This window comes from Crocuta crocuta, unplaced genomic scaffold, assembly GCF_008692635.1.
Source record: "Crocuta crocuta isolate KB4526 unplaced genomic scaffold, BGI_CrCroc_1.0 scaffold397, whole genome shotgun sequence".
NCBI lineage: Eukaryota > Metazoa > Chordata > Mammalia > Carnivora > Hyaenidae > Crocuta > Crocuta crocuta.
This window is the reverse complement of record NW_027527387.1, coordinates 1,899,094-1,908,355: the sequence shown is the minus strand read 5'-3', so window position 1 is coordinate 1,908,355 and position 9,262 is coordinate 1,899,094.

Below are 9,262 nucleotides of genomic sequence, written 5' to 3'. Positions count from 1 at the left end.
CAGTCACTTATACTTATTATTAAAAATGTGTAAGATGGCACATAGCTAAAAAATAATTTCCCAGTGTATGTAAGCAATGTTAGCTGGACTGCAGACCCTTGATGCAGAGGTTAAGAGCAGGGACTTTCAAATCAGAGAGAACTGGCTTTGAAACCAGTCTTGGCCTCTTGGTTTTTAATGAACCATGTTCATCTAAACCTTCTCTGGGCCTCAGTTTTCTTATCTTGGAGGTGAAAAAAAAAGGAGAGAAAGCCTGATAGTATTTAAGAACGTAATATATTCTAATATGTTTAAAGTGTTTAGTACTGTGCCTGGCTTTAGGCAGCTACTATCATTATCACCATGATAAGTGCATGTGAGGAAGACAGGGAAAGAGAGGCCTCAGGGCAAAAAGAAATGAGGAAGATTCAAAAGGTAAATACAGGATTTAAGACAACATTTCTCCAAAGAAGAAATGATCTACAAATAGCCAGACAGCACATGAAAAGATGCTTACAGTCACCAGCCTCTAGGGAAATGCAAATCAATACCACAATAAGATACCAGTTCACACCTACTAAAATGACTAGAATTAAAAACAAATTAAAAGGAAAGAAAGATAAATGTTAGAGAAGGTATGGAGAAGTTGAAATCCCTCATCCACTGTTGCTGCAAATATAAAATGGAGAAGTCATTGTGGAAAACAATTTGGCAGTTCCTCAAAACTTTAAACATAGAGTAAGTGGAGCTCCTGGGTGGCTCAGTCATGTGTCCAACTCTTACTTTCAGCTCAGGTCATGATCTTACCAACTGTGAGTTTGAGCCCTGTGTCAGGCTCTGCGCTGACAGTGTGGAGCCTGCTTGGGATTCTCTCTTTCTCTCCTCTGCCCCTCCCCCACTTGTGCACCCAAACCCTCTCTCTCTCAAAATAAATAAACTTAAAAAAACCCCTATAGAATTATCATATGATCTAGCAACACCACTCTTAGATATATATATCCAAATTAATTAGAAACAGGGACTCAGACAAATTCTTACACACAAATGGTCAGAAAAGCACTACACAGAAGCCAAAGGTAGAAACAACCCTAATATCCATCAATAGGTAAAGAGATAAACAAATTGTGGTTTATTCAAATAATGGGATATTATTCAGCCATAAGAAGGAATGAAGCACTGATATATGCTACAACATGGATAAAGGTGGAAAATACGACGCTAAGTGAAAGAAATCAGACACAGAAGGTCATATATGATTTCCTTAATATGAAATATCCGGAATAGACAAGTCCAGAGAGACAGAATACAGATTATTGGCTTCCAGGGTTTTGAGGGGGAATGAAGAGAATACGGCTGCTTAATGATTACAAGGTATCCTTTGAGAGTGATGAAAATGTTTTGGAATAGATAGAAGAAATGGTTGCACCACATTGTGAGTAAACACCACGCAGATTTGAAACCCTGTCTTTCCTATGTTGTATGTTATATGGCAACAGCTCTTCAATTATAACAAGAAAATCACTTGTCTCCATGTTTCCATTTGGAGTCCCTCTTCTACAGCAGCAAAGCCACACCTCTCCCACTCTGAAAACACCGGGTATCAGCAGCATTCTTGAGGCATTGGTGGCCAAAGAACAGCTGCTGTCTCCAGCCTTGAAGCCACCCTGCAGAGAGGATGGAGATGATGGTACTTCCGCCATCACGGGTTTAACCTTACCCCCATATTATAAACAGTCACGCACCCGCACAAAACCCACCTTGAGGGGCTATTTTACCATTTAAGAGGCAGAGGGCATTCTCCCCTCCAAAACCAGCTCTTTCTGAGGGAAAGGGAGGGGGAAGAGATCAAGGGGGAGGGGACTGCAGAGCACAGGACTTTTTCCAGAAGACGAGGCCTCGGAAGTGTAAGAAAGGAACACTGGGAACAAGGATGTGAACAACTGGGTGCGTTAGTTATCAGACGCAGCCTGCTGCGAAGCTGACCCCTCGGAGGGGATCCCTGCGTGTGGAGTCCTGCTTCTCCCCCTGCTTTCTAGGTAACTCGAGGCCGGTGCTTAATCTAGGCAAGGTTCCGTTTCCTCACATGTATACAATGAGGATGATGAGAAAATCTACTCCCAAAGCATTTTCTACGAGGATAAAATGAGAGAATGCAATTTTTCCTACAAGTTTGCCTAATGCCAACAATCACCTATGGTGTTTTATAAATAACACATTCCTGGGCCCACAAAACAGACACGAGTCAAAGGGTCCAGTGGGGAGGCCTGCGAACTGTATTTTGAATGCCCTCCTCAGATGAACTTCCTCAGAATTTCTTACGATCTAGCTAGAATGGGAAATAGCACAGCTCCTGGGTTATGAGCATTCAAAACTGTTAGCTGTCATGAGTATTTGAGACGATTATTTTAGTGGTTAAGGCTAACTTTCATATTAGGCTTCCAGGAAGTCAAAATCATGAATCAAACATGACAAAGTTTCCATAGTATACCAAACAATCAACTTGACCATTTTTTCCCCATCAACAGACTAAAATTAAGAGCAAAAATTAATAAAAATGTAAGCTTCTGAAAAAGATGACTGCACTGTCGGCAATTAGAACAGCCATTTGGGGGCTGTTTCCATTTGGCAATAGGGGATGAGGTAGGAATTATAACAGATGAAAAATCTCTACAAGCTTCCTAATTAGATTTCTCATGAGTCGATGATTATTTAAGTACCTTCAAAAAATAGTAATCCATTGGTCTGAGTGTGTGCTTATGGTTGAACCTGATTGAAAACAAGCCAAATGTTCCAATTAGATACAGTTCATCTTACTATATTGGCTTTTCAACTGTTGACTATGGTACACAGTGACGAATACGTTTTATATTGACATAAGATACAGATATCTGAAATAATACTTACTCTTATACGCTCTTATAACATTGTCATGGATTTGGATAATTATTCTATTTTCCTTTTTTTCCTTCTTTAATGCTTGTTGTAATTCACTAATTGCTTTGACAACTACTAGTTTATCCCAAACCACTAATGGCTAGCAACCAACCTTTGAGAAGAATTGACCTAAAACATACACACCAGAAGTTAGTATTTTCATGGTCCCCCAAATTGTCAATAAAAAAATAACTTCCTTGGATCAAAAATACGCCAGAGATTGATAATCTTGGTTTGCAGGTCTGCAAAGGGAAGAGATGAACTGATAATTTAGACTCTAGCAGAACTTTATGTTCTCATCTGGGTCTTTCTTATTCCAGCAGGTAGACACCACCTGGAACTCTATGTAGAAAGCTAAGTTATGACTACTTGCAGCTTTGAAGTTTATTATTAATTACATATAAAACAACTGAAAAAGTTCATCCTTTCATGGAGGTATTCTTGACTGCAAATTTATTTATTCATCTATTTATTCATTTTTTTAGTGAGCTCTACACCCAATGTGGGGCTTGAACTCACGACTCCAAGATCAGGAGTTGCATGCTCTATCAACTGAGCCACCCAGGTACCCCTAGACTGTGAATTTAAATATCAGAGAGAGCTTATGAAAATATGACCTGAGCAACATGTTCTTTGAGAGGAAATGGCAAAGGTGTGGAAAAGGTTGTGACCTTATTATCACGTTGATAAAAAGCTGGCTCCTTTGTTTTATTATTTTATTTTTTACTTTTTTCCCTTTCCTTTCATAAACTGTTTGTCCCAGGATTTGGCACAAAAATTTTCCAACATGATATGAAAAGTGACAATGGTATATTTTGCTGTAGTAGAGGGTTTTATGGTTGCTAATGCATAATACTAGCAGAGAGCATTGGGAGGAGGTTAAGTGGGTGGACTTTCAAATTAGTCACACCAAGGTTTGCATTCCACTTCTCCATTTACAAGTTACATAAACATAGGAAATTTTAAAAAACCTCTTTAATCCTCAGTTTCCTTATCTACAAAATAGGGATAATGCACAAATCAGGGGGTTTACAAATTCCTTAAGATAATGTATTGTTATAGCACTAATCATGGTAACTCTCCCTAATAAATTACACGGCATGTGAAAACTGTTGAATAAAACTATGTGACAATTCGGATTTTCCATATTCTGTACTTGATAATAAAAAGATTTACTTGGAAAGAAGTAAATTAGCCAATATCTACTCTCTGACCAAGTGGTTCTCGTTGACTCGAGCACTTGTATTACCTCCAATTGGGTCACCTGGATTTTATAGCCAGAGTTTTTCTATCATTAAATCTAAAAGCAGATGGCTGTGAGTTAGTTGAATTGGTGTAGTTGCTATAGGCAAAGGTACTCACTGTGCATACGTATTCTGTAAAGAGGAACACCAATGAAGAACTCACTAATCAGTGGCAAGTCATAGAGTATGAATATTGGCCAAACCAATTTGATTATTAGGTTAAGGCTTTAATGGGTATAAATACTAATTTTCATAGAGCAGAGAATAGATCTCAGTTTTTATTTAAAATACCTTTGATGCATAGTATAAATATTAAGCAAATATTAGGGAATCAGTCATTTATTCTTTCATGGTATGAAAATATTATATAATGATTCCCCCTTTCATTCATCCAAAGTAAGCCAAATTCTAGTGCTTGCTTTGGAAGCACATATACAAAGTAAGTCAATTTCTGAATTTCATACTTAAAATACAGTAGAATACTTTATACATTTAGTGTTAGGGCCAGAATTATTACCCACTCTAGAGGTAAACTGTAATGTCACACTGAAACAATTTGCCATTCCTGCTTATTTGTATACTACATTGGGTTTAGATACAAGGCAGATACCTACTTTGGAAGTAAAAGGGGGGTAAAAAACCTTCGTCAATATGGGCCATCATTAAATATGAAATAAGATAAGAAATAAACCTTTTTTTCTGGAGTGCTTGGGTTGCTCAGTTGGTTAAGGTCATAATCTCATGGTCCAGGAGTTCTAGCCCTGCGTAGGGCTCTGTGCTGACAGCTCAGAGCCTGGAGGCTGCATCAGATTCTATGTCTCCATCTCCTTCTGCCCCTCCCCTGCTCTCACACTGGCTCTCTGGCTCTCTCTCTCATAAATAAATAAACATTGAAAAATTTTAAAAAAGAAACTTTTTCTTTCTTATATTATGAAATATATGCAGACTAAGATAATAAACACACTTTAACTACATCCACATAACAAAACCTAAACTTTAGCCATATTTTCTTCAGACATTTTCAAACACATCAGTTTCACTTGAATTTTTCTATGGGTCTCTTTTCTAGCCTGTATTCCTTTCTCTTTGAAGAGATGAGATAGAAAGAGAGAGAGAAGAAACCAGCTCAATTTTGCATTTATAAGTACATGAACATTTTAATACATTTCCTTCAAGAATATGTAAACTCTAGATGGAATAAAGACCTAATGTGAGACCTGAAACCATAAAACTCCTAAAAGAAAATACAGGCAGTAATCTCTTCGACATCAGCCTTAGCAATATACTTATAAATACGTCTCCTCACACAAGGGAAACAAAAGCAAAAATAAACTATTGAGACTACACCAAAATAAGTTTTTGTCCAATGAAAGTAATCATTAACAAAACATAAAAGGCAACCTACTAAATGGGAGAAGATAGTTGCAAATGACATATCTGATATGGGGTTAATATACAAAATATATAAAGAACTTACTACAACTCAGTACCAAAAAAAATACAATCCAATTAAAAAATGAGAAGACCTGAACAGACATTTGTTCCAAAGAAGACAGACAGATGGCCAACAGACACATGAAAAGATGCTCAGCATCACTAATAATTATCAAGAAAATGCAAATCAAAGCTACAATGAGATGGGACCTCACACCAGTCAGAAAGGTTAGTATCAAAAAGATAGGAATTAACAAGTGTTGGCGAGGATATGGAGAAAAGGGAACCCTCATGCACTGTTGCTAGAAATGTAAATTGGTGCAAGCACTGTGAGACTCTTCAAGACATTGAAAACAGAAATACCATATGATCCAGTAATTCCAGTACTGAGTATTTACTCAAAGAAAACAAAAACACTGGGGTGCCGGGATGGCTCAGTGGGTGAAGTATCCAACTTTGGCTCAGGTCATGATCTCATGGTTCGTGAGTTCAAGCCCCGTGTTGGGCTCTGTACTGACAGTTCAGAGCCTGGAGCCTACTTCAGATTCTGTGTCTCCCTCTCTCTGCCTCTCCCCCACTCGTGCTCTCTCTCTCTCAAAAAAAAAAAAAAAAATTAAAAAACCCAAAAACATTAATTCAAAAAGATACATGCACCACAATGTTTATTGTAGCATTATTTACAATAGCCAAGATTTGGAGGAAACCAAAGTGTTTACTGATAGATGAATGGATAGAGAAGTGGTATATATATATATACACAATGGAATATTACCAGCCTTAAAACAGAATGAGATCTTGTCATTCATGACAACATGGATATACCTAGACAGTATTGTTGTAAGTGAAATAAGTCAGATATAAAAAGACAAATACCATATGATTTCATTTATATGTGGAATCCAAAAAACAAAACAAATGAATAAACACAAAGCAGAAACAGATCCATAAAAACAGAGAACAAATTGGTGGTTACCAGAAGATAAGGTGGATGAGGGAATGGATGAAACAGATGAAGGGGATTAAGAGATACAAACTCCAGTTATAAAATAAATAAATTATGGAGTTGAAAAGCACAGCATAGAAAATAGAATTAATAATATTTTAATAACATTGTATGGTGACAGATGTTGACTACACTTATCATGGTGAGATTTGAGTAATGTCCAGAACTGTCGAATCAATACACTGCACATCTGAAACTAATATAACATTATATGTCAATTATACTTTACAATTTTTTTTAAATTCAAAAAAATGCACCCATAAGTAGTCCCTAGTACTGCATTTTTAAAAACTTTAGTAATCGTACCCCTCAACATGCACCATTCTAGAATGTATTTTTACATTTGCTAAACATTTTTAACATTTTATCCATGTTCATGTAGATAATTTTAATTTACTTATTTAACCTCTATATATCATTTCCCGTAAGAATTACCACAATGAACAAATACTAGTAAGGTACTTGAGTTATTTCCAAATNCGTCTAAGAATCTTCACATTGACTGGATATTGCCAAACTCCCTTCCAAAGTGGTTTGGGAGTTCTTACTTATTCACATCTTGCGCAACATTTAGTATTGTTAGATTTTATACTGCCTACCTGTTGAGAATGAAATTATATGTCATTGTTTAAATTTGTATTTTAATAAGGCATTTAGATTCTTGGAGAATTCATAGGTTTTTTTTGTTATATCTTATTTATTTTAGATATTATAGATATATATTAGATATATATCTAATATTTTAGAAATTATATCTATATGTATATTTATACCTATATCTATATCCATCCATCCATCCATCCATTCACCCATCCATCTAAAATCTGTAGTGGGATGGGTGAATGGCTCATTGGGTTGAGTGTATGACCCTTGATTTTGGCTAAGGTCATGATCCCAGGGTCATGGGATGGAAGCCCATATCGGGCTTCGCACTGAGCATGGAGCCTGCTTGAGATTCTCTCTCTTTCTTTCTCTCTCTCTCTCTCTCTCTCTCTCCCTCAGCTGCTCTCCTTCTGCCATTCTCCCCAGCACTCTCTCTTTCTCTCTAAAATAAAAAAAAATGAACAATCATTTTATTGAATAAATCAATAAGATCAGTGGTTATACTGATTATGAGCAAAATTAGAGGGGGAAGCATCAAGACTTCAAAATCCAAGATGTTCTAGAGCATCCAGGCTCAGAACAACCTGTTTTATATACAAGTGTATCCCTTCATGTTCACGTCCTTTGCTTACTCCACAAACTCATCCCAGAATCCCTAAAGGTAGACCTAGTGATGCCTGAGACGATATGCTTCCACACTTGTCTACAATTATTTAATTTACCTATGACTTTCTCATATAATGTGACCACATGAAGAAAGGAGTCATTTAACCACAGCAACAGTTAAACCAATAATGCTCAAGGAAACCTGCCCCATGTTGTCAATCGTTAAAGGCATTTTAGTTCATCTCACTTACAGTTAAGAAAATAGTGTGATTATCTTCCTTAACTTGCCTGTTTCATCCCCATGACTTGGTAACCTGTACATGTTGTGAAATCAAAGGCTTACTGCTATTTAATTCTACTAATTAAGCTTGACACATGTTCCTCCTCTAATGTGGTCCGTTCCTCTTCTGATCAACTGAATCCTACAATTCTATTCAAATTCTTATAGAGAAAAGAAAACACCTTGCAACAAATGTTTCCTGTTATTTCTGTAAACATATATTCCTAGGAAGACTGGTTTGAATTTTTTCTCCTTTTTAAAAATTTAATTTCATACCAGACATTTTTGAAAAGCCAATAGAAAATATAAATAGGAACAGACATGAATAGTATCATTATAACAAATACACTATTGTCCCATCCAAGATGTCAATATATTAACATTATTTTCTATTATCTCTTTCATTCAGTAAAGTAAAAATCTATCTTTTTAAAAAAAATAATTTATCTTTCTGGGGCACCTGGGTGGCTCAATCAGTTAAACATCCGACTTTGGCTCAGGTCATGATCTCACGGTTCGTGGGTTAGAGCCCCACGTCAGGCTCTGCGCTGACAGCTAGCTCAGAGCCTGCTTCAGATTCTGTATCTCAGTCTCTCTCTGCCCTCCCCTGCTTACACTGCCTCTCTTTCTCTCTCTTAGAAATAAACTAAACATAAAAACAATAAAAAATAAATAAATAATAATTTATCTTTTTATTAAAAGTTTTTTTAACATTTACTTATTTTTGAGAGATTTTTGAGAGAGACAGAGTGTGAGAAGGGGAGAGGCAGAGAGAAAGGGAGACACAGAATCCGAAGCTGGCTCCAGGCTCTGGCTGGCAGCACAGAGCCTGATGCGGGCTCCACACCACAGACCATGAGATCAAGACCTTAGCTGAAGTCAGATACTTAACCGACTGAGCCACCCAGGCGTCCCTTTTTTTTTTTTTTTAAGAAAGTTTTTTTCCCTGTTAAAATTTATAAACATCAGTTCAGGTTCCTGAGTTTTCTGAACAGGTCACTGTCCACACATATGATAACTTAGTCTCCCAACTTACTAGGTATCAGTCCTCTTCCTCATAAAATGGATATAAACATCATTGTGAAACTAAGGAAACCACATTATTTTTACAGTGTAGAAGAATTGCTAAGCTTTTGCCTCTTTTTTTTTTTTTTTTTTTTAATTTCTTTCTTTTCTGTT